The sequence below is a fragment of the Malus sylvestris genome, chromosome 10, assembly GCF_916048215.2.
Source record: "Malus sylvestris chromosome 10, drMalSylv7.2, whole genome shotgun sequence".
Taxonomy (NCBI): Eukaryota; Viridiplantae; Streptophyta; class Magnoliopsida; order Rosales; family Rosaceae; genus Malus; species Malus sylvestris.
Genome location: NC_062269.1, coordinates 15,694,751 through 15,721,827, shown reverse-complemented (window position 1 = coordinate 15,721,827; position 27,077 = coordinate 15,694,751). Strand labels below are relative to the sequence as shown.

Below are 27,077 nucleotides of genomic sequence, written 5' to 3'. Positions count from 1 at the left end.
AGAGCAAAGCTTCACTTTCTTCTCTCTCGGTTAAATCTTTCCAAACTTATATTTTATTTCTGTTTTAATAATGTGTAACTAAATTTATTTTGGCTAGAGGTTAATTCAAAGCCATGAATATATTTGTAATATGAATTGATTACCTTCAGTTGTGATTTCTGAGTTGTGATTTAATTTGCTTAACTGCTTGATTGATAACTTATTTTTGTATGTCGATTAAGGATGCATACTTAATTTACATGCATGAATTTGATGCTAGAATATAAGGGAGTTTCACCTAATCGTTATGAACTTATATTCACAAGTAGTGAAGGTTGCTAGTCACAATCACGTTAAGTAAATTCTTGGCATAAGTTTCATGCAAATCATAGTAACGAGTGCCTCGTCAATGCTTATGTTTTTCATAGAACTTAATGATTCTTGCTTGTATCTCTATTATGCAATTCATGTAGGGAACTTGTAGGGAATGTTTTGGGTTGTCGTATGCAATCATCCAACCCAATAACTTGTGGAAAAACTGAGGGTTAATTAGTGCAATTAACGGTTAATTTGGGGCGTTGAGATTTACAATTTATTGAAAGAACAACTGAAAATCAATTTAGGTTGCATATGTGTCATGTGTGGAGAAGAACCCTCTAGCTAATCCGTCACTTATCATTTCACCTTAATTTCATGCTTTTGTTAATTCTGTAATTTATTTAAGTTTAATTTACTTCTCGTCAAAACCAAACTACCCCCATTATTAAATTATATTATTTAGTTAGTTTTCATTGTTGTTAGTATTTTAATTCAATTTCCGTCCATTTCAGTTCCTAGTGCAAAATTTGATTGTTTTCATTATTTTGAGTCATTCTAAGTGTGTTTCGAGTTATTAGAGTTTTTAGCCTAGTTTTGTGTCCTTGAGTCTTGTTTAATATTTTTAAATTAATTTAGGATAGATTAGCAATCCCTCCTAATCCCCGGCCTAGAACGATACCCTACTTACATCTATACTACAATTGTCAAAAAGAGGGTTTAATTTGTGTGTCAAGTAATTCTCACATCATGTAGTGACCACCACCATAGCCAAAAAGCCGTAAATCCTCGCTGTTATTATGTTTTGTAGGTTTTTAACCCCATTGAGCCTTGTTTAGCCTATTCTTTGTTAACCCATGTTACCCTCACCTAGCCTAGAGTAGGACTATCCATACCCTTGTTCTTGAAGCATAGTAAAGCATGATTCAAATTGAATTCCTTTTGATTTATGTTGGCAGAAAATAAGTGTGGGGGAAGTGTTTTTCATGAGGAATTGTGTGCCATAGGCACGGCAAAGAAAAGAAAAGAAAAAAAATTTCGTGGAAAAAGAAAAATTGAAGAAAAAAATATGGAAAGTTGAGAAAAAGAGTTCCAAAGTATTGTTTGTTGGAGTAAGGGTCCAAAACAATGAATTCGGCCCTAAGGAGTTGTTTAAGTCTTCCCCTTGTGTTTTAAAGTTAATTTCTGCAATCTAAGTGAATTCTAAGTCTCTATTTCATTGCTTTGCGTACTACTGCTTGAAGAACGTTTGTTTTCCCTATCCTTTCCTTGTTAACCAACACCCCAAGCCCCATTACAACCCTTAACTTCTATCTTGAGTGTTATGTGTTTCAATTTGTGGAGTTTGAATTTGGTATGAGCATATGGTGTCACTGGTTCTCGCATCTAAGTAGTAGCATTCCATTCATGAGATCATATCTAAACATGCTTCTTAACTCTAGAAATTGCGTTCTTTGTGATACGTATATGTGAGCATTCGTTTTCATATCTACATCAATCCTCTCACATATAACTAGTATAGGGTGTGTAGTTAGAAAATCTGAGTGAAAATAGAGTGCATATCTTGTAAGGAATTGAGCGAATTCTCTAAGGCATGTTACTACATTCAAAACATCGTTTAATTGGTTAATTGTGAACTAGTAAGTGGTGACTATGATTAAGTATGTGCTTGTGTAAAGATGACTCAAATCTGTGGGGATAACAATCTTTAATACGTCATGTGCATTGGAAATCCCTGAGGCAAATGTTGGAAGGTTTAGGTTGTGTTTTGTTTGTTTTGTTTCGTTTTGTTTTTCTTTTGTTTCTTTGTTTTGCTCGAGGACTAGCAAAAGCTAAGTGTGGGGGAATTTGATAGGAGCATATTTATGCGCCTTAGTTAGCTAGTTTTTATGCATTTTCGTTATGTTTTCTTCGTTAAAGTAGTCTTTTAAGCTACTTTCATGTGTTTTCAGGTTTAAAGGACATATTACATGAAATGATGCAATTTGGAGCTTTTTGGAGCAAAAAGTGAGCTTGGATTGAAAAGTACATGCTTGGAACATAAGGTTGGGATGAAGTTGAAGATTTAAGGATTCCTAGTCCGAGGAGGAGTCCTAACTGAAGAAGGATTCCTAATCAACGAGGGATTCCTAGTTGAAGATGGATTCCGAGAGAAGGAAGATTCCTACTCAAACGAGGTTTCCTACTTGAAGTAGGAAAGCTAAGCCTAAAAGTTTCCATTTTGGGTTGATCTTTCCTAAACCTGAATGGCCTTGCGTTTGAGCAACATTAGAAGGGTCCGAAGCGTTGGAAGACACAAAGAAAGGTGTTAGAATATTTTCTCATCCTTGCTGTGGGTTAGGGCTTATTTTCTCTTGGTTTTGGGCTTTCTAGAAGCCCTATCCACACTCCCATTAATCAGCCGCACCTTTCCCTTCTAGAACACCTATTTGCCTTGCCTTGCAAGGCATTCTAGAAGCCCTAACCCTAGCCCATTAAACTTGCCGCACCCTAGGGCCTTTTCCTACTAAAATTCTGATTGTTTTAGCCCATTTTCTGGTGGATTTGGGTTTCTAGAAACCCTAATCTGATTTGCTAGGGTTTTTAACTGCCTTTATATATTCATTAAGCCTTTTGGCCGCAGATCATCACCCTCTCCATACTTCAGAAATTCGTCCAAATAATTTTCCCCACCTGGCCGCAACTTTCATTCACCAACCAGCCACTTCCCACTTCTTGCCGCAACCATTCCTTTACTCCAGCCACCATTCTACACCTCCATACACCACCCATACCCCTTGCCGCACCACCATACCATCCTAACTCCCTTCCAAAACCAAAATCACATCCAAAAATCCCCTAAACCCTCTCTGCCGCAGCAAGGAGAAGAAGAAAGAGGAGCTTGACGTGCAGAAATTCAAAGTGGAATTGTTGGGCGTTTTAGGTGTAATCTTTCTTATGTCTTCGATGTTTCAATTCAATAAACTTTGTGTTGTGAGTATGAGGAACTAAACCCCCCTCGGTTAGGGGGGAATTCAAAACCATGTACATGCTTGCAATATGATTTGATTACATTCAGTTGTTATTTCATAAGTTGTGGATTCAATTCGTTCATCTACTTGATTGATAACTTATTTGTGTATGTTGATTGAGAGTGCACGCTTAGTTTTCATGCATGAATATGATGCTAGATTATGAGGGAGTTTCACCTAATAGTTACAATCTTATAATCACAAGTAGTGAAGGTCGCTTGAAAACGATTGCGTTGAATGAATTCTTGGCATAAGTTTCATGCAATTCATAGTAACGAATGCTTCGTCAATGCTTATGTTTTTCATAGAACTTAATGATTCTTGCTTGTATCTCTATTATGCAATTCATGTAGGGAACTTGTAGGGAATGTTTTGGGTTGTCGTATGCAATCATCCAACTCAATAACTAGTGGAAAAACTGAGGGTTAATTAGTGCAATTCACGGTTAATTTGGGGCGTTGAGTATTCATAATTTATTGGAAGAACAACTGAAAATCGTTTTGTTTGCAAGTGTGTCATGTGTGGAGAAGAACCTCCTAACTAGCCTTTTATCCATCCTTTTCATCCAAAAACGTTTTTACAATCTGTTTGTTTTAAGGTTTCTGTTTTGTTTTCAATTTTCGTCCAAAACAAATCCCCCTTTATTTTGAAGTCTTAGATTAGTTAGTAGGTGTTTGATTTGTGTTTCTAAGTGTTTTGATTCAAGTTTTCACCCAAATTCGTCCAAGTTCTTGTTAGGTTCTCAAAACTGCCCAGAAAGTGGTTTTTAGGCAGTTTTGAGTCATTAGGTTGCTGTTTTGAGTTTTAGGTTTGTTTAAGTGTTTTAACCTTTAGTTTTGCATTCTTTGAGTCTAGTTTAGTGTTTTAAACTTTGTTTTTGAGTTTTTAAGTCAGTTTCCAAGTGTTTAGCAATCCCTCCTAATCCCCGGTCTAGAACGATCCCTACTTACATCTTTGCTACAATTTGACAAAAAGAGGGTTTAATTTGTGTGCTTATCTATTTCGCATCAGTATACATAGAAAATCAAAAGCCCACTCACCTGCAGTCCACGCTAGAACTCCCGAGCACAACATCAAGGTGTCACGAACGATCGTCGCCTACGACCAAGGCCAATTTTGCTTGGCAAAGCCCCAATTTCACGAAAATCCGCCAGAAACCCTATAAAGAGTGTTTGATTCGACCTCCAAAACAACTCTGACGCCCCCAATGTTGATTGGCCTTTGTTCTTGGACTCCAAAGACACCTGAGGGTGGTGATGGTTGACCAAAATCCATTCGGAAATGGTGAATCGTTGTCGTGGCTTCGGAATACCCACCATCGGTTCTTCACCAAATTACCCCAATTTCCTTCGAATTTTAGGTAAAAATGGAAGAGGGAATGACAAAATGAAGCTTGGGCATGTTAATTTTGTCCAATTCGATGGAAAACCATTGGAAAATATGGAGGAATGGGTCGAGTCCAAAGGTTTACACGGGCCAAGCTGTGTCTCCCCCTTCTTCTTCTCTCTTTTCCCCTCATTTCTTCTATTTCTAATTGGTCCGTTCCTTTCTCTCTCCTCTTCTCATTCCTCAATTTCTCTCCCCTATTCCTCTTTTATTTCCCATCTGCACTACCCATACATTCTTTTTTTAAATCTGGGCCACACACGTGGCCTTCCTGATTTGGCTCCAGAAATCTGGAGTTTTCTAGAAAATATTAATTTACAATTTTGCCCTCAACTTTAAACGTTAATATCTCATTCGTTATAACTCCAAATTGCGCTCCGTTTGAACCCACACGTTCGTAACAGTGAGTACTACGATAATATGCCAAGAAAACGAACCTTACATGACATGACACAATAGTCAACAAAAGTCAACACTTTGCCTCGAAGGGCATTTTTGTAAACTCACTTATTAAAATTATAAAATCATAATTTTTAGGGATGGGCTATTACAATCTAGGGATATCTTAGAATATTCCCTAGGGTTAGATATTATCCTATTAGAGTTGTAATCCTATTAGGGTAAGGAATTAACCTTCCCTACTCTATAAATAAAGGCACAATAGGGTGATACAACACACACCTTACAATTACACATCTCTCTATTTCTCTCTGTGTCGCACCTCTCTCACTATGGCCTCCATAATTGTTTAGTAAATTAAGCCTACAACATGTTAGCAGCACACTCTCGATGCTGTGCTAAATAGAGTTTGATCTTTAATCAGGGGAGTATTACGTTTTAATCATTCTTTTTATGATTAATTTATTATTTTATTGAATTGATCTACATGCTATTGATTCAATTTAATTTTTCGTTGTTGAATGTGATGCAACGCATTGGAGATGCAATTCCGGCTTTCAGAGAAGGATCTTCTACAAATTCAAAGGCTCAGTTGTTTTCTTCCAATCAGGTTCTTTTAAACCAATTAAGATATTTGAAAATGACCTTGAAGTATGAAAACATTCCCCATGATGCATGAACCCCCTATATGAATATTTTCCTTTCAATTATATAATTGCATATGTGTTCATATATTGTGTAAATATATATATTTGTTCGTGCAATACGCAATTATGCTATGTGAAATTTATGAGTCAAAGCATTGAAATTAATTTAGAAGCAAGTAGGGTATTTAACCCTATAATTTGCAACAACAAAAAAAAAAAAAAAAGGAAATCTAGGATTTTTTCGTGGTTGAGCCGCGACTCCACACCTTGCTGCTGAGCCAAGCTGGCTGGCTTACAGCTACGCTGCAACTAGAACGACTCGTTTCAACACCCTACACATTACCAAGCCTCGACCTGGGTTGGTCTCCAATCGGGCTTGAAGCCTTAAGTCCACCAGCAGGCCCTCAAAGCTTTGCTGGGCTCTGCCCTGCCTTGGCCCACCATGCCTACAGCAAGCTTAGGCTTGCTGGGCTTTGCCCGCATGGACCCCGCCCGCCTGCAGTAAGCGTTGCTTGTTGTGCTCGCTATCTGTCTCGGCCCGAGATCACCAAAGCTAGCCCCCATGCTAGGCCTATGCTTCGCGCGCCTTTTGTGGTCCAAAACCAATAGCTTGGTTGCGCGCGAAGCATAGCCCTAGCATGGGGGCTAGGCCTATAATTTTATTATTGCTTAGCCCGAAGCCAAAAATTATTGGCCAAAAGTCCATTAATTAAAGTGACCAGGAGTCCATTAATTTGACAATTAATCCAAAATTATTGAATTAATTAAAGTGACCTGGAGTCCATCAATCAAACCTAGATGTTTATGATCTATTGAATTAATTAAAGTGACCAGGAGTCCATTAATTTGACAATTAATCCAAAATTATTGGCTTGAAGTCCACTAATTGGCAATTAACAATTCAATAAATTATTTCTTTTCTTTGAACCGTTGACTCACTTTCATAGTCCTGAAGCACTCACACTTGGGTTCCTAAAGCAACCCAAATCCACTACACTTAGTTGTATATTGTATTATGTGTTCTTACAGGTACCTCCATTTATGAACTAGAAGTTCATCACTAAACTCAAACCTGTAGTTTTGAATTTAGTGCCTTTGAAACCCGAAGTTTTCATAAAACAATACACCCATGAAAACCCGACGTTTTTCATGTAAACCATATCTCATAACCCAAATGTTCTAACTTTGATGCTTATGGATATTTTATTTTCTATAGCACCAATCACAATCTTGTTCCCTCTATTCAGCGAATTGTTGAACCATAACAAGTTTGATTTCACTGTTTCGAAAAGTTTCGAATTGAAACTACATTATGTGGATACAAGACGTGAATCTCCACTTGACTATCAAGAAACTGAGAAACCATTGAAGCTAACAATGGTATGGAAAAGCTAAATAAGCCTTCGCCATAATCTTCATTCGAAGACTTATGCCCGAAGCATTATAAATGGAAATACCTCCCGAATGAGGATTCTATGGCTCTTTGGCTTGCTTCTATGACCTATTTAATCATGAAAGATATTGCCTGAAGCATACCATGATTACATCCATGAATGAGTAAGATTTTGAAGTTTATAAATCCAATCAAATTTTGACAAGAGAATACTTTTCTTATCCTTCCTTGTTTCGAACTCGCTTTCAAAGCAACATTGTAGAGAACAGAAGTTTACCAAATTCTCAAATCTGATTACTACCATACTTACGAGAGAAAGGTACCCCAGCAATTTGGCTAGGAGATACCGAACGATATAGACCCAGTTTCAGCTGAAGTCTACCGAATGGTGGTACCCTACTTTGGTAGGGATGCACCGAAGGGCATGCTTTGCTTCGACAAAGGTGCACTGGATGGTATTGCTCTACTTCAGCAGAGACCTACCAAACAAACCCATTTAGCTTTGGCTGGAGCTTCCCAAACCCAAGTCTGGGTCTGTCTCTCTCACAATCCAATTTCAAGTTTGTTTTTACAGCATATAGTAGAATCAGGGCCTACCAAGGTGTGGCATCATGCTCGAAGCGTGATCTTTGGCACCTAAAACCCTAAACTTCAAGAATAAGGGATAATATTTCCAAACCTTAACCCTGTAGAATCTACTTCCGTCTTGATGGAATAGATCATTGGTTATGCACATGTTCGTGCCCCTGCCAATGTTGTTAAGGAGTACCATTCTTGTAGTCACTATGTGAAACAATTTTGCTTCACCGAACATCGTTGGAAGAGCAGAATTTTGACATGGATGGCCTTGTTGGCCGAATCCCCTTAGTAAACCATTTACTTTGTGAACATTTCTTTATGTTCTTGGATTCACATTTGGTGTTTCTTTTAGTTATGGATAATCTTTTTGATATTGTCCTCGAATATGAGTTAATTGAACCATGTTTCTTAATACATGTAACCAAATTTAATTAAATACGTGATTAGGTACAAATGTGGGAAAGTTAGTTGTCTAGATGAATGCGATACTACGCATACTAATGTTATATCTAAATCACATCTCTACCAACGACTTTAGGTCTATCCAACCTGATTAAGAGTGAAGGAAATTTTGTGAAAAACATGTTCATTTAAGCAACATCTATAGCATGCAATTAACAATTAAAAGGCGGAATCATGCTTTTATGCACTTAAAAACAAAACATTAACCATGAAATTCAAAGCCTAGTAGATTGGTGAACCAAGACTCAACTCAAATCAAAGTGAGTTGAGAAATTATACCTTTGTAGATTCCTCTTTGCATAAGCAAAGGCTAATCACCCAAACAGAGGGCCTTCATTCCTTGCATCTTAGATCTATGGATTTGGATGGATGAAATGGTTCTCCAAGTTCCCAAAATTGAGAACCTCTAAGTCTCCACACCAAGGTAAGATTGATGAAGAAATGAGTGACCTTGGAGGAGAAAGATTACTAGCTAATCCTTCCAAGGGGACCGGCCTCTTTAGAGAGAAAGGGAGAGACATGTTCTCTCCAATTTTCTCCAAAAGAAACCCTTAATGAATTTTGGCTATAAAGTTCTTTATATAGTCACTTCTTTAAGTGACCTAAAGAACCAAAAACCCTAATTCATATCAAATGGCCGGCCACAAAAGGGATTTGGGCTTTTGGGCCCTTGTGAATCTTTATTCATTAAATTGTCATACAACTTAAGTCAATGGGCTTGACGTTCGAAGCCCATTGGGCCTTAAGGTCCAAAACTATCCCGAGGTCTTTAACGAACTTCTTCGTTTGATTAATTAACATATTAATTAATCCTTGCCATAAACAATTAAACCATTTAATTATTCTTACTCATCTCCATTGTTTCTTCAATCTCCACCTTACACGGTGTACGATCCATTAGGTTCCTTTTAGCAAGGCAGTGGGTGATTAAAACCATTTCAAATCGATTGTGAATTGAAACTTACTTTCAATTCTCCCTTTAGTGATTATACACGTTTAGGGCTTCCCCAAACCATGAGTGACACCTAGCAGCATATCATGGTTACCCAAGCTAATCAGAAGAGGTGGAGAACCTATTCAGTTTAGGATTACAAATGCAATACGGTCTTTCTCTAATACAATACTCTTAACCACATTGTTTGGTTTGATAGTTTATTCATGTCTACTATCCAATGTGATTCGTGTGCTTATATGATTACCTTGAATGTGATTTGGAACGACTTCCTAAATCTCATTCATACTCTGGCCAGAGATTCTTAATCATATCATAGAGTATTCTCCCTCAAACAGTTTGAAGGTTAGAGATCCCTTGTTGCGCATTCACTTGCCTCCATGGCTAAGTGGCTTAACCCCAACTATGTCGTGGACACCCTCCTTTTGGAGTGACTTTTGACATAATCAAAGATGAAGGACCTAACCACTAGACAACTATGATGCCTCAGGTCAAAGGACTACTTTGCATTATCCCAACCATGAGTTCTCATGTGACATGAATATGAGAACTCTTCGTTGATCGTGTTCAGTGAACTCATTCTCTATTGCGCACCTACGTACTTGTCTTGATGTCACACACACCAATGACTCGAGACTAGTCACTCTCCCTGAGAGAAGACACAGCACGTACTGATCTTAACGGACTGTCAATGCCCAATTGGCAATCCTATGATCAGGAACGTTTAGGATATGTATACGAAAGAATGGTCTCATGAATCTAACTTCTTTAGATTGCATTCTCCCAATCATATATTCCTTGGACTTATCGTTTAAGCATATAACATTTATATGAGACGGCTTAAAACAATAATCTTTGCGCTTTATATTTAAACTACATTAGTTTAACTTGTGAAATGTCCGTAAAGTATCATCATATGATTGGTTTTAGGGCACATTTCCAACAATCTCCCACTTGCACTAGAGCCGTTCAGCTTGGTCATCAGTGATTTCATAAATGGCTGAGTAGTAGGCCTAGACAATGGATATCTATATGTTATCCATAGAAGCAACCTTGAGAATAACGACGTCACCATTATACATGATTCTTAATCATGTGGTTCAGTCTCTCATTTGAGTTCGGATCTTGATAAGACCTTGATTCCCTGGCTTGAGCTATCGCCCCATTAGTGTCGTAGTGTCGGTACACTAGAGACACTTTCTGGTTGGAACCGAATAGAGAGTTCATAAATGAACTTTCCCATCCAAACAACATTGTTGTAAGCTTCTTTATGGCAATATATTTTGCATTCATAATGGAACACACTAAATGAAGGATTATTTTGTGAAAACATGTTCATTTAAGCAACATCAATAAGCATGCAATTAACAATTAAAGGTGGAATCATGCTTGCATGCACTTAAAAACAAAACATTAACCATGAAATTCAAAGCCTAGTAGATTGGTGAACCAAGACTCAACTCAAATCAAAGTGAGTTGAGAAATATACCTTTGTAGATTCCTCTTTGCATAAGCAAAGGCTAATCACCCAAAGAGAAGGCCTTCATTCCTTGCATATTAAATCTATGGATTTGGATGGAAGAATAGGATTCTCCAAGTTCCCAAAATAGAGAACCTCTAAGTCTCTTCACCAAGGTTAGATTGGAAAAGAAATGAGTGACCTTGGAGTAGTGGGATTGCTAGATACACCCTCCAAGGGGCTGGCCTCTTTAGAGAGAAATGGAGAGACATGTTCTCTCCAATTTTCTCCAAAACAAACCCTAATGAATTTTAGGCTATAAAGTCATATTTATACCTTTATTCATTTGAGTGGCAAACTTGTAAATAAGTCCAAGTTCACTACCCTTAGCATCATGGCCGGCCCTAGGGTATTTTGGGCTAATTAGGCCTTTGTGAATCATTATTCATTAAGTTGTCATACAACTTAAGTCAATGGACTTGACGTTCGAAGTCCATTGAGCCTTAAGGTCCAAAACTATCCCCTAGGTCTTTAACGAACTTATTCGTTTGATTAATTAACATATTAATTAATCCTTGCCATAAATAAATGATTAAACCATTTAATCATTCTTACTCATCTCCGTTTAATCTCCAATCTCCACCTCTTATGGTGTGCGATCCATTAGGTTCCTTTTAGCGAGGCAGTGGGCGATTAAAACCATTTTACATCGATTGTGAATTGAAACTTACTTTCAATTATCCCTTTAGTGATTACACACGTTTAGGGCTTCCACAAACCATGAGTGACACCTAGCAGCATATCATGGTTACCCAAGCTAATCAGAAGAGGTTAGAGAACCTATTCAGTTTGGGATTACAAATGCAATACGGTCTTTCTCTAATCTAATACTCCTGACCACATTATTTGGTTTGATAGTTTATAAGTTCATGTCTACTATCCAATGTGATTCGTGTGCTTATATGATTTCCTTGAATGTGATTTAGAACGACTTTTCTAAATCTCATTCATACTCTGGCCAAAGATTCTAAATCATATCATAGAGTATTCTCCCTCAAACAGTTTGAAGGTTAGAGATCCCTTGTTGCGCATTCACTTGCCTCCATGGCTAAGTGGCTTAACCCCAACGATGCCGTGGACACCCTCCTGATGGAGTGACTTTGACACAATCAAAGATCAAGGACTTAACCACAAGACAACTATGATGTCTCAGGTCAAATGACTACTTTGCATTATCCCAACCATGAGTTCTCATGTGACATGAGTATGAGAACTCTTCGTCGATCACGTTCAGTGAACTCATTCTCTATTGAGCACCTACGTACTTGTCTTGATGTCACACACACCAATGACTCGAGACTAGTCACTCTCCCTGAGAGAAGACACAGTACGTACCGATCTTAACGGACTGTCAATGCCCAATTGACAATCCTATGATCAGGAACATTTAGGATGTGTCTACGAAAGAATGGTCTCATGAATCTAACTTCATTAGATTGCATTCTCCCAATCACATATTCCTTGGACTTTATCGTTTAAGCATATAACATTTATATGAGACGGCTCAAACAATAATCTTTGCCCTTTATATTAAACTAGATTAGTTTAACATGTGAAATGTCCGTAAAGTATCATCACATGATTGGTTTTAGGGCACATTTCCAACACTAAAGTCATTACTTTTAATGTTTCCATCCAAATATCTCTTTAGTCATAATAAAGAGATATTTGATTATCTCTTCATTCATAATGAAGAAATATCCAATGATGGATTAGATTCATAATCTAATGCATTTACGCTTCCATTACGTCACTCTAATTCTTCCTCATTCTTTGAGGAATCTATCCTTTAGTATGTCTTAAATACTTAAGGACTCACTTGACAGTTGTCGTGGTTCTGATCCTGGGCTTGCACTGATATCGTCTTGTACCGTTCTAGGTACAACTCATATCAATGTTTTTCATACAATATGAAATACATAAATCACCTTTATGCATATGCATAAAGGATTCTATTTACGCATTATTTCTTTGGGAGTCAAAGAGTACGTTCTCGTTGAGAAGAGCAACTTCTTAGTCTCACTAGAGTTGTCCTTCTAATTGAAGTTTATCATCATATGAGAAACTTCCTAGCATCTATTGTCTATTATTAGGGATTGATATAATCCAATTATATCATGAAATATAGCATTATAGATTTCCATCCCATGTATATAGACTATATCTCCCATATACATTCTATCTTCATATAATGTTTTAAAGTCATAACTTTAACGAAGAAGAATTCTTTTCATTTCCAAAATTAATATATCAAATATATATTTAAATTTTAGGAACATGATTAACTCCCACTAATCTTTTGTAAACCTAGTAAACAAAAGATTCATTTACATCTTTATGAGAAATCAAACGATTTGATCCTTTTCTCATAAGATGCTCATAGCTCCCACTAGCTTGCTTAGATTCACGATGGATGGATCTCTACAACTTACATGTCTTGTGATTCATAGTTTTCGACATATATTATTAAGACCATCTTAATAATGGTTTCGGAAACCCATATTATGTCCAAACATTGAATCACCATTTAGTTGTAGCTAGCTATCTTCGAATTAATTGAAACCAAGACTACGTCAAAGATGGTTTCTTCAAAGTCAACCATTCTTTTTTATTGTAGTTACCTTAAGCTACCAATTAGCTTATGAAGGTTTCATTATTTCGGGTCAAATGGTACTTTACCATTTCCTTGAGTATATATCATATATACACTCAATGTAGTCATAAGGATTTTCATTCTTATTTCTTCGAATTAAGAGGTGCAACTCTTTGACATAGTCATAAAGTTCAAACCATTCAACTGAGACGGTTTATAAATCCTTCTTGACTACCTTGAAGCTTGTGGTATAGGAACTAGGTTGTTATATTTGTTGATTATCATCTTGTCTCTCAAAGAACCCATTCTTTGAGTTCTATCTCTCGTTCATTTGCTCTTAGGCAAATCACATTGTAGGATTACAATGAACTACCCCAACAAAACAACATTTGTTAGTTGGTTTATAGAAGCGATATCCAAAAGTTAATTTAAGGATATCCCACAAGATTGTTATCAAACAAATATTGCTTATTAGCACACAACCCCAAATCTTAACATGATTAAGATTTGTCTTTCTTTCCAACTACATCCTATGGAGTCATGAAAATTTTTGGAAGATCTTCTAATTGACAATCATATTGTCTTAGAAGTATATATCCTATATATGGGTAATTGATAATATCCAATGAACTAAATCTTATTCAAGTTCGTTCTTCTCCTTATGGAGAAATCCATTATCATATGATGCTTCTTTCCTTGATATCTTTCAAGAAAACTATTCTAAAGTGTTACCATTCCTTGGATCAAATCTAAGGATGTAAATACTTTAGACGTCTTACTCATCAACTTACATTTCTTGAATTCTTTGAAACCTTTTGCAAAGTATTCGAACTTGTGTTTATTTAAAATAAACTATAGTCCAACCGAGGGTGATCTTCGGTGAATGTCATACAACATGAGTAGTATTATGTTGTGGACAAGTGCCACTAACATCTAAGTGAATTAACCTCAACAACTTTGTGATTCTTTATTCTTTCCAAAAGAATAAAGATTCAAACATTTTGCCTCTATACAATTTTAACAAGAAGGTATTGGATCCGGATCTAACGATCCAGAGCATCCATCTATGACCAACTCGTAATTTATGTTTTTAGAGGTATCACAACTCAGTTGGGATTAGTCACTATCTTGCAACCTTTTGGGTTTTAAGCATCATTCTATTCTAAACAGTTAACACTACCATATCATCTCTACTATAGAGACAATCAATTAGATTACTATAATCCAATCATTGATTAATAAAGAACAATGTTTTGTCAAACAAAACATTCATCCATCTCTACTATAGTGACGGAATTAAATTCCTTAAAATTGGAATGTAAAGACAATCTTTGGTTTTGTTGGAAGTATGCCCACAAAGCCACTCATTTGATGTAATAGCTTTTTGGAATACTTAATGTATTAAACTTTTATATGTTTAATGGAGGGCAAAGCTTATTGTTAATCACTATTTATTGTATCATGTGTTTAAGCAATAAGGGAATCCAGGGGATGTATTTGATCTAAGAGACAAGTGATCTAAGTAAGTTAGATTATCGAGACCATTCTCTTATGTTCATTCCTAAAACGTTCCTAGCCATAGGATTGCCAATTGGGCATTGACAATCCGCTGAGGTTAGTATGTGTTATGTTGACTCAAGCGTGAGTATGACTAGTCTCAAGTCATTTGGTGTTGGACACTAAGACAAACACATAGCTGCTCGAAAGAGTAATCGAGTACACTGAACTACGATCAAAAGAGAGTTCGAACATACATGTCATGTATGAACTCTAAAGTTGCAATATGCAAAGTAGTCCTTTGACCTGAGGCATCATAGATGTCTAATGGTTAGGTCCTTGATCTTTGATCATGTCAAACGGCATTCTATCGGAGTGTCCACGGTATTGTTAGGGTCAAGCTATCTAGTCATGTAGGCATATGAATGCACAACAAGGGATCTCTAACCTTCCATGGTGGAAGGAGAATACTCTAAGATATGATTCTAAAGTCTTTGGCCAAAGCATATGAATATGACTTAGGAAGTTTGTTCCAAATCATATTCAAGGGAATCATATAGAGATGTATCACATTGGATAGTAGACATGAAACAAACTATCACTCAAACAATGTGATTAAGAGTATTGTATTAGAGAATGACCGTATTGCATTGTAGTTGCAACTGGATAGGTTCTCCAACCAATTCTACTTAGCTTGGGTAACCATGACATACTGCTAGGTGTCACTCATGGTTTGTGGAAGCCCTAAACGATTAGCAAACACTAATCATTAAGGGAGAATTTAAATGTGGTTTCAATTTCACAATCGATCGTTAAGAGTAACAATCGCCCACTACCTCGCTAATTGGAACCTAATGGATCGTACACCGAGTAAGGATGTATGTGAGGAAATTAAATGAAATGGATAAGCAATTAAATGGTTTAATTGAAGAATGGTCAAGATTAATTAATTAGTTAATTAATTTTACGAAAAGTTCGTATTGGGCTTTTAAGTTGGTTTTGGGCTTCGGGGCTCAAAAGCGTTTTGGTCCACAAGGCCCATTATGTTTAAGTTGTATGACAACTAAAACAAAATGGGCAATTAGCCCAATAACAAAGGTAAGGCCGGCCATAAGGGTGAGGGTAGCAAACTTGGATTAATTACAAGTTTGCCACTCACTTGAAATGAAGTATAAAATCAACTTTATAGCTTTATTTCTACTAAGGGTTTTCTTAAAGAAATTGGGTGAAACACTTTCTCTCATTTTTCTCTAAAGAGGCCGGCCACTTAGGGGAGGGATATCTAGCAATCTCTTCTTCCCTAAGTCATCCATATTATCTTCACAAAATACATCCTTGGTGTGGAGACTTAGAGACATCAAACTTTTGGTGTTTTGGAGAACAAATCCTTAAATCCTCAAAGAATCAAAGGAGCACTAAAAGGAGGAAAATCACAAGGAATATTCAAGGAGCTTGGAGGTGACTTGAAGGCCCTCCACTTGGGTGAATCCCTTGTGTAAACAAGGATGAGCTTCAAGGGTAAAGAAACTCTAAATCTTTACTTCTCTTTAATGTTGTTAAAGAGTTTATTGGTTCACCATATACTAGGCTTTGAAAGTCATGGGTTTTATGAATTGTTTTTTAATGCATGTCTACTTTAAAGTGTTAATAGCTTGCATATGTATTCAAATGTTCGTACTTGTTCTTAGCTAGGACAAAATTTTTCCTTCAAGTGGTATCAGAGCCTAGGCCTAGTTTATGGTGAATCATTTTGGGTTTTGTGATTTTCATAATATGTGAGTTAAATGTTGTAAATGCTACAAGCTTTGTTCTTGCTTTTGAATATGTAAATTTTGCTAGAAAATTTAGCATCTCAAATGTTGTAGATGTATTTCATTCAAGCATGAATATTGGAACTAAAATTTGGTGCCATGTATTTTGGGAAATTCGGCCAAATCCTTAGGGTGATTTTTTGGGTTCATGTTTGTCTTGTTAAAATGGTTTTAAGGTGACTTTTGGAACCCCTAAGTACCCTAGGATATTAGCCCTCTTTTGAGTGGTGAAAAATTGAGTTTTGGTGAATGAAAACATTCATGGAGCTATTATGAGTTTTCATGGTGTTCTTCAAATGTTCTTGAAGTTCTTGCCAAGAACAAAAAGGTTTGAAGTTTTGATTCAAAAGTTTTATGTTTTTCATAAAGTTTTGGTTTATTATTTGATGGGTGATTGTTATTGGTGAGAAGTGATTAAATGGCTTTAATGTTTGTCAAAACTCATAAATGTTTTACAAAACATTTTCTTACAAACCATCAATTTCACCTTTACCTCACCCACCAAAATCAACTTGCATAAAACCCTTTCACACTCCTTTACCACTCCTAAAACCGGCCACCCCCTAGTGGGGTACTTTTGGGGTCTTTTATGCAATTACATAAAGTTTTGATACTTTTGTGTATTTGCACTTTGGCCCAAAAGTTTACGTTTTTACGTTAAGGCCCTAAAACGCTAAAGGACGTATTGTTTTGATCCTTTAATGATGTTTTTACATTAATAAAATTTTGGGATCTAGTTGTAATTACATGAAGTTGTGGACTATTGTGTTTTTACAAAGTGACCCCAAAAGTTTTTGTATTTGCATTATGGCCCAATTGTTGTGGTCATAGTTTCCTTTTGGCCCAAAAGGATGAGAACAAAATTGTTTTGTCTCTTTAATGAGAATTGGATTTTCATTTCATTTACTTCCATTTAAATCAATTCTATGGATCCAAAAACTAATTGTTTAAGTTGATTTCTTAGTTAATGTGATTAATTGAGAAAAGGGTGATTATGAACCAAAGGCCTCGATAATTGAGCTATGTGATTGGCCGCTTTACATTATGAATGTTTGGGTTTGGTAGTGTAGATTTGAATGTAATTTGATTAATTCAATTTGTTGTAAATGGACATAAGTCCATCATTTGTGTTGTAAAAGGGCATAAGCCCTTATTATTATTTCATGTATTCCTTTTGTTTATATGTATGCAAAATGGAATAGTTGGGTCCAACGCCCAATAGGAAATAACGGTTTAATTGGATTAAACGCGTAACTAAAATCAACAACTATCTACCTTAAACCCAAGGTCCAACACAAGGCTCGTGTTGGATCAAATCAAACGGTTCATAATCATCCTAAAACCTAATATGACTATATAGTCCATATGAGGATGCAATGCATTTGTTAGTAGTTCCATATAGTCTCACTTATTTCTTCGAAATAGTGGGAGTATTATAAACTACTAATTCATATTAAACTTGGACCAATAGTTGTGATAGGCCCATGTTCTTTTAATATGATTAAAATGATTTTGATGTAGCCCAAAACTACTCCCTCGACAAACGAATATTAAGTTGATAAGCGAGAGATGTTTTGAACATTTCTTCGTAGGCCTTCCACCGTGGTGGGCTCTAATCGTTTGTGACTCATGCACCGGCTTCACCCTATCATGGGGGAGTTAAAAGTATGTGCTTACATCCAGGAGGAGTCCATAAACATATGATGAGGTAAGTGTAGGCAACGAGGATGGCCGATATCATATCATTGTGAGGCTATTCTTGAACCCCTTCATGAACTAAGCATGGTGGGAATGACTTGACTAAGTGCAATGGTGCCGATATCGTATCATCGTGAGGCAACATTCTCTAGAGGCCAAACGGATGGGTAATTACAAAAGTTGTAAATGAATAATGCGTTATTCTCTCATCATTATTTTTGCTAACCAATATCGTATCATTGTGAGGTGGGCTTGGTAATGGTGAGTCTCCCATACCCCGCTAAGAGTTCAATATAACTCTCAAATTCTATTGAGGGATGTGGAATTTGCCAAAAATAGTGGGTGGTACTATTTGATTCAAAGACCCAATCAAATAGTTTTAAACAAACAATCTAATACGATTTCTGTTATGTTATGTAGTGAACGACTTGCCTAAAATTATACCCACCATTGTACTTGACAAAAGGGGCCTTAAGGGCCAACGTTTCCTTGCTTGGTATCGCCACATTGAGAATGTCTCAAAGGTGAAAGACATATTGTATGTGCTTAAGCAATCCCCACCTCATGTACCTCCTACGAAACTAGCTTCAAAGGAGGAGTGTCAAAATTATGTTAGACACTATGAGGATGACTTACAAGCCAAATGCTTAATCCTCACTTCACTTAGTGAGGAGCTTATGAAGCTACATAAGCACATGGACACTTCTTGTGCCATGGTTGAAAGTTTGCATAAGATGCATGACATTGAGACTAGTAATGTACGATTCTCAAATGTTTGTAGTCTAATGAATGCCAAAATGGCAAAGGGGACATCGGTCCATAAACATGGACAAAAGATGGAAAAGATATTTAAAGATCTTAAAAGTTTAGGAACTTCCATCGATGGGAAAATGGCTGATGCGTAAAATAAGTTAACACACAAAATTAAACCCTCTTTTTATCAAATGTAGTAAAGTATGTAAGTAGGGATCGTTCTAGGCCGGGGATTAGGAGGGATTGCTAAACACTTGAAAACTGACTTAAAAACATAAAAACAAAATTTAAAACACTAAACTAGACTCAAAGAATGCAAAGCTATACTTTAAAATACTTAAACAAACATAAAACTCAAAACAGCAACCTAATGACTCAAAACTGCCTAAAAACCACTTTCTGGGCAGTTTTGAGAACCTAACAAGAACTTGGACGAAGTTAGATGAAAACTTGAATCAAAACACTTAGAAACACAAATCAAAACACTTTCTAACTAATCTAAGACTTCAAAATAAAGGGGGATTTGTTTTGGACGAAAATTGAAAACAAAACAGAAACTTTAAAACAAAACAGATTGTAAAACGTTTTTGGATGAAAAGGATGGATAAAAGGCTAGTTAGGAGGTTCTTCTCCACACATGACACACTTGCAAACAAAATGATTTTCAGTTGTTCTTTCAATAAATTATGAAACTCAACACCCCAAGTTAATTAGATACGCTTAAATTAACCTTCAAGTTCTCCTTAAGTTAATGAATTGGATGGAAAAGCGCATACAACAATTCAAAGCATTCCTCAAAGGTTCCTTACGTGATGAGCACAATAAAGATACAATCAAGAATCATGAAGCACAATGAGAACTATAAGTGTTGACGAGGCATTCGTTACTATGATGAGCATGAAACTAGTGCCAAGAATTCATTCAACGCGATCGTTTTCAAGCGACCTTCACTACTTGTGATTATAAGATTGTAACTATTAGGTGAAACTCCCTCATAATCTAGCATTATATTCATGCATGAAAACTAAGCGTGCACTCTCAATCAACATACACAAATAAGTTATCAATCAAGTAGATGAACGAATTGAATCCGCAACTTATGAAATAACAACTGAATGTAATCAAATCATATTGCAAGCATGTACATGGTTTCGAATCACCCCCCAACTAAGGGGGTTTAGTTCCTCATTCTTGCAATACAAAGATACATAAAATTAGACATTAAAATCAAAGGAAAGAAAACACCTAAAATGCTCCAACTTGGAAAGCAAGTGCATCAATGGATCTCCCTTCCTCCTTGTTGCGGCATGAAGCTTGTGGACAGATTTTTGGGTGGATTTATGGTGTAGAATGGATGGGGAATGATATGGAGGGGTTTAGGGTGAGTGTGGAAGAGTGTTTGATGGTTGGAAGGTGGTGGAGAACTAGGCAAAGAGGGTGGAAGAAGGTGGAGTGGCTGTTATGTTTTCTAGGCACTAGAATGGTGTTTTTGGGGTGTTTTGCTTCCTAGGGTGTGTATGGACGAATTTCTGTGATAAAATGATGAATATGGGGGATTATTCTTTGGCCAAGGGGTGTAAACATGTATTTATAGGCCCCAAAAACCTTAGAAAATCAGGTTAGGTTAAGGATGAAATGCATGGCAATTTGTGTGTGTGGTGTGCAATGGTCCAAGGGTGAAAATGAAGTGATGATGCAAAGTGTGAAGGGTAAAATGGAGTGGTCTTGTAGCTAGGGGGCATGAATGATTGTGTACATTGCATAGAGATGGAAAGGGAGGTGAAAATGTGTCAATAAATGGGTCAAAGGTGCAGCAACATGTGGTACACAAGGCATGGGATTCCAAATGTGAATGATGGAGCATCAATTGGTGCATGTAATGGATGTAAATGTTGTCTAAAATCTAATGAGTGAAGGGAACAAGAGGTATCAAGCAATTGAGTGTAATAATTAAATGAATTGAAGCATGAAATTAGAAATTATGTAGGGGACAAGAGTGATCAAGCATGGCATGGAATCCAAAGGGAATTCTATGTGGTTTGCATGGCAAGGAATGCAAGTTGGGGTGACAGATTTTTGGGCTGTTTTCTTCATCTTTTGGACCATAATTCTTCATATTCTTGGCCTCTTTAGTTCTCAAATTCGTCCATCCACTTGGCCCATGCATTTGCTATCCATTCCAAGCCCGAAACATGCTCCAAAGGCCTCCAAAATGCATCCTCTTGCATACTTTGTACTTAGAGTCTGAAAACACACGAAAATGACTTTAAACATTAAAATAACTAAGGAAACACGACATAAATGCACAAGAACAAGCCAACTAAGTCGCATAAATATGCTCCTATCAATGGCCCAAGACTTTTTCCTTGCATCTCTCTCGGATGATTTCACTAAGTTTATTGTAAACTATAAAGTGAATAGAGTGGATCATTCTTTAAACGAGATGATTGACATGTGCTGTAAATTTGAAAAACGTTTCAAAAGGGACAGTGGGAGTGAGAATGCAATCACAAGGAAAACGTTGAATAAGAAGAAGGCAAAGAAATCCAAAGGAACATGCTTTCATTGTGGAAAGGATGAACGTTGGAAGAAGAAATACAGGGTGCACATTGCGAGCCTTATGACACGAACTTTTGAAGAGACTATTTCTGTCATAGAGAGTGCTTTTACAGTGAGCTCCAATTCCTGGATATTTGATTCAGGCGCTAGTCAACATATCTGTAATACGATGCAGGGACTAGCAGGGAGCAAGTCACTGCGCAATGGGGAGATGGTTGTGCGAGTTGGGAATGGCACTAAAATCTCTGCAAAAGCAATAGGCACCTACATGCTTAACCTACACTCTGGGGAAGTCCTGGAACTTAAAAATTGTTTATATTTTCCTTCATGTATAAAGAATTTGATTTCCATCTCTAAGCTTTTACGAGATGGGCACTCAGTATTGTTTGACAAAATGAGTTGCACTTTATACTTGAACGGTCGTATTATCTCTCATGGTAATATGATAGAGGGACTTTTTCACCTAGAGACGAATAGTGGGATGCACTGTATTGCAAGCGGGAATACTTCAAAACCCAAAAGGGCTAGAGAAGAAGTTAACCAAGAAAAGATGTGGCATCTTAAACTTGGACATGTGAACCTTGATAAGATTCACAAGATGTCGAAAGACGAATATATCCGCCCATTAGGTAATGACAAGATGGGTACTTGTGAATGTTGCTTGAAAGGGAAGATGACCAGATCTCCATTTACTGGAAAAGGAGAGCGTGCCACTGAAATTCTAGGGTTAATCCACACTGACGTATGTGGACCTATGTCTACTACGTCGAGAGGAGGCTTCTCCTACTATATCACATTCACCGACGATCACTCTCGGTTTGGCTATGTGTATCTTATGAAGTACAAGTCAGAATCCTTTGAAAGGTTCAAGGAATTCAAGAATGAAGTTGAGAAGCAAACTGGGAAGCAGATAAAGATCCTAAGATCGGATCGAGGGGGTGAATATCTAAGTAATGAGTTCCTAGATTATCTCAAAGAGTGTGGGATAATATCACAGTGGACTCCACCGGGAACTCCACAACTTAATGGAGTTTCTGAAAGGAGAAATCAAACCTTGATGAACATGGTTCGTTCTATGATGAGTTCCGCTGATCTACCAGTAACATTCTGGGGATACGCTCTATATACAGCAACTTACTTGCTTAATAGAGTACCTTCCAAATCAGTTTCACAAACGCCCTATGAGATATGGCATGGAAGAAAGCCAAGTCTTAATCATGTTAAGATTTGGGGTTGTGAAGCATATGTCAAGAAGCTTGAAGCTACTAAGCTTGAAGCGAGATCAGTAAGATGCTATTTTGTGGGATATCCTAGAGAAACTATGGGATATGAGTTCTACCATCCTGACGACCAGAAAGTCTTTGTCGCCAGAACTGCTATGTTTCTAGAGGAACAATTTGTTCTCAAAGGAACTATAAGCAAAGAGATGGAAATTAATGAGATTAATAATGAACCACAAACAAGCACTCGACATATTGACAACCCTGTTCCTGAACCCCTAGCTCCACGTAGATCTGAACGGGTTAGTAAGCCACCTAAGAGGTATGGCTTAGACAATGACTTTGCGGAATTGCACCTTCTAGATGACAATGACACAAAGGAGGACCCTAGGGACTACACTGAAGCAATGTCCGACATTGATTCAAAGAGATGGCAAGAGGCCATGAAATCCGAGATGGATTCCATGTATCAAAATCAGGTTTGGACTCTTGTAGACCCTCCAGAAGGTATTTGTTGGAAATGTGCCCTAAAGCCAATCATGTGATGATACTTTACGGACATTTCACATGTTAAACTAATCTAGTTTTACATATAAAGGGCAAAGATTATTGTTTGAGCCGTCTCATATAAATGTTATATGCTTAAACGATAAAGTCCAAGGAATATGTGGTGCGAGAATTACTTGACACACAAATTAAACCCTCTTTTTGACAATTGTAGTATAGATGTAAGTAGGGTATCGTTCTAGGCCGGGGATTAGGAGGGATTGCTAATCTATTCTAAATTAATTTAAAAATATTAAATAAGACTCAAGGACATAAAATTAGGCTAAAAACTCTAATAACTCGAAACACACTTAAAATGACTCAAAATAATGAAAACAATTAAATTAAACACTAGGAACTGAAATGGACGGAAATTAAATTAAAAGACTAACAATAAAGAAAACTAACTAAATAATATAATTTAATAATGGATGGGTGTTTGGTTTTGATGAAAAGTAAATTAAACTTAATTAAATTACAGAATTGACAAAAACATGAAATTAAGGTAAAATGATAAATGACGGACTAGCTAGAGGGTTCTTCTCCACACATGACACATATGCAACTTAAATTGATTTTCAGTTGTTCTTTCAATAAATTGTGAATCTCAACACTTCAGATTAACCGTGAACAGCACTTTTTTAATCTTCAAGTTTTCCTTAAGTTATTGAATTGGACGGGAAAACGCATACAACAATTCAAAACATTCTTCAAAAGTCCCCTACGTGAAAAGCACAATAGAGATACAATCAAAGATCATTAAACTTTGTGAAAACTATAAGCATTGACGAGGCATTCGTAACTATGAAAAGCATGATACTCTTGCCAAGAATTTACTTAACGTGATTGTGACTAGCAACCTTTACTACTTGTGAAAATAAGTTCATAACGATTAGGTGAAATTCACTTATATTCTAGCATCAAATTCATGCATGTAAATTAAGCGTGCACTCTCAACCAACATACACAAATCAGTTTTTATACGAACGGATAAGTAAATTGAAATCACAACTTATGAAATCACAACCGAAGGTAATCAATTCATATTACAAATATATTCATGGCTTTGAATTAACCTCTAGCCAAAATAAATTTAATTACACATTATTAAAACAAAAATAAAATAGAAGTTTGGAAAGATTAAACCGAGAAAAGAAGATCTGTTGTGTTTCTGTGCTTCTGCCCTCCTGCTCCGTGTCTATCTCCCCTGCTTCTCCTCGTCACCCTGCTACGTCTCTCTGCCCTCTGACCTCATTTTCTGTTTCTCTGTGCTGACCTCACTGCTCCGCGTCAGTCTCTGAGCTGCCAGGGAAGCTCAGCTCCCCCGTGCTCACCTCTCTATCTCTCTTGCTCACGCCCCAGCTGCCAAAGGCAGCTTCTATCTCCCCCGCTAGCTCTCGCTGACTTTTCTTCTCCAGTTGCCCAAAGGGCAGCTCCCCCTCTTCCTTAATTCCCCCCCAAGACCGCCCACTTCTCTCTTCTGCCAAATCCCCATCTGTGCTTTTTTGTTCTTTTTTTATTCTTTTCCCTGGCCCGTGATATCTGCTGTGCAAGGCAGCTGTCTCCTTTCTCTTATTCTTTTCGCCCCTTTTTTCAAAGCTCCCTCCGCGTGGACTCCTCCATTCTCTGCTTTGCCAGATGCTGTCCCCTAAGTCTTCTGACTTCCTTGGATCCCTTTGTCTTTTTTTTTTTTTTCTCGTCTATGCTTTCCTCCAGCTGCAAAGGTAGCTTGCTTTCCTCTATATTCTCCTCCCGATGCTCTCCTTTTATTTTCATTTAGTTTCTAGCAGCCCCACATAGCAGAAAAATAAGTTCTTTCGATCATGTTACTCCTACAAACACAATATATCAAAAGTATCATAAATACTTAAAGCTTCCAAATAAATTAGACAAGAAAAGAAATATAAAATGATGAAACATATAGTTTAAATATTAGTTTATCATTTAGCGTCACAATGGGTTAGTAATTTTGTAATTTAAATTTGCTTTTCACGAATAAAATTTCACTTGTTCTATTTTTATTTTCTTTGCATAACAAATCCTATAAACACAAAAATAACGTAAATAGCTCAAAAATATAAGGAACTAACCAAGAAAAGACGAGTGAATTCGAAGTAAAAATATATATAAATATGATCCGATCAAATACCCCCACACTTAACTTTTGCTAGTCCTCGAGCAAAACAAAGAAAATAAGAACAAGAAGTAACAAGAAAAACATTAGCTTCCCTCTATGTGACCCTCATAGAATTTCATTCAAGAAAACAAATCATCAAGAACCATAGCTAGCATCAAGGAACTAATCCAAGTTCATCTTCCTTATTCAAATATTAGCAGTAATCTTTAAATCATCCTTGAAGTGTAGTGTGTGAGATAGCCATGCTAATGCAATTTCAAGTTTTTATTTTTAAAATCATCATATGCAAACTAGCGACCTTCTCACGGGATATGCACTCAATCACACATGTGTTTAGTTTTAATGTGTTTCGCTCAAAGAATCAAATGTGAAATTTCTACCATAAGCTTGCATAAAGATCTCATCTCCACAATCATAATTGCAAAACTTAAATCAAGAGGACTTTTATTGGACGTAATGAGGTTTAAGGAGAGGGTTATTGAAATGAAAGAATAGGAAAACACAAGTTCCAAGCTACATTGCAAGCAATTCTTTTCTTTAGATTTATAAGAACTCAAGCTCTCCAGCAATTCTTCTAGCACCTCCAACCATACTCTTAAACTGAAACTTGAATAACTTTTTATTTTCTTTGTGTACAATTTTTCTCTTTTCTTTTTCTTTTTTTTTTTTTTTTTTTTTTTTTTTTTTTTTTTTTAATTCACAAACATGAAATACCCCCACACTTATTCTTTTGCCAAACATCTTCACAGTATTTCACCAACGTTTCTCATAAGACAATTTCGCATTGCTCGCTTGGAAAGGGTAAGGAAAAATGTTTCAGGTATAAGGGTAGACATATCTGGTGATAAGAAATAAAAGGCTCAACATACACGGCTCAAATTGGCAATCTAATGATATCATTTTTCTTTGGGAAACATGGTTATTTGGGCCATAGTGGTAAACCTAATGCCTCTATCATTTCCAAATTCATGCAATCAATGACAAACATTTCGAAAGATCGTTACGCAAGTTCTAGAGATGTATCTCACATAAGTTCATCACACATGAAAGAATAGGAGTGTATGAAAAATGCACACACTTTCAATCGGCTCAAAAACTCACATAGGATGTATATGGTCACTAAATTCACATATGAAGCTTTAAGTCATACTTTAGTTTCACATCAACAAGGCTATGTGCATTTGGTTTTTCAAAGATGATCAAACATGTACAAAACTAACAAGAGAATTAGGAATTTCACAAAACACATGTTAACTAAGTTCTTGATGATCATGGTTCAAATTTTTGATCCAATTATATCATTGGGTCGGGAAACTAACAAAAATCTGATTCAGAACAATAAGGGAAACAAGACAATATTTTTTTTATTTTTAAATTTTCCGATTTTTTTTTTTTTTATTTTTTTTTTTTATTTTTTTAAAGAAAACAAAACTAATTAAGAACACAAAAAAAAAAAAAAAAAAAAAAAAAAAAAAAAAAAAAAAAACAACAACACAGAGACAAATGAAATTCTGGAGATTTCTACCCCCACACTTAAACTTGACATTGTCCCCAATGTCAGAAAACACTATAATGCAAAAATAAATAAAATAAACAAAATAATAAAAAAAAACAAAATAAA

General features: G+C 36.4%; 1 long non-coding RNA gene across 1 annotated transcript; it reads left to right on the top strand.

Annotated features, from left to right (window-relative positions):
- LOC126585537 (uncharacterized) lies at nt 1-27,077 on the top strand. Its single transcript, XR_007610580.1, has 2 exons — nt 1-151; nt 26,897-27,077. It is a non-coding gene; the product is annotated as an uncharacterized LOC126585537 (long non-coding RNA).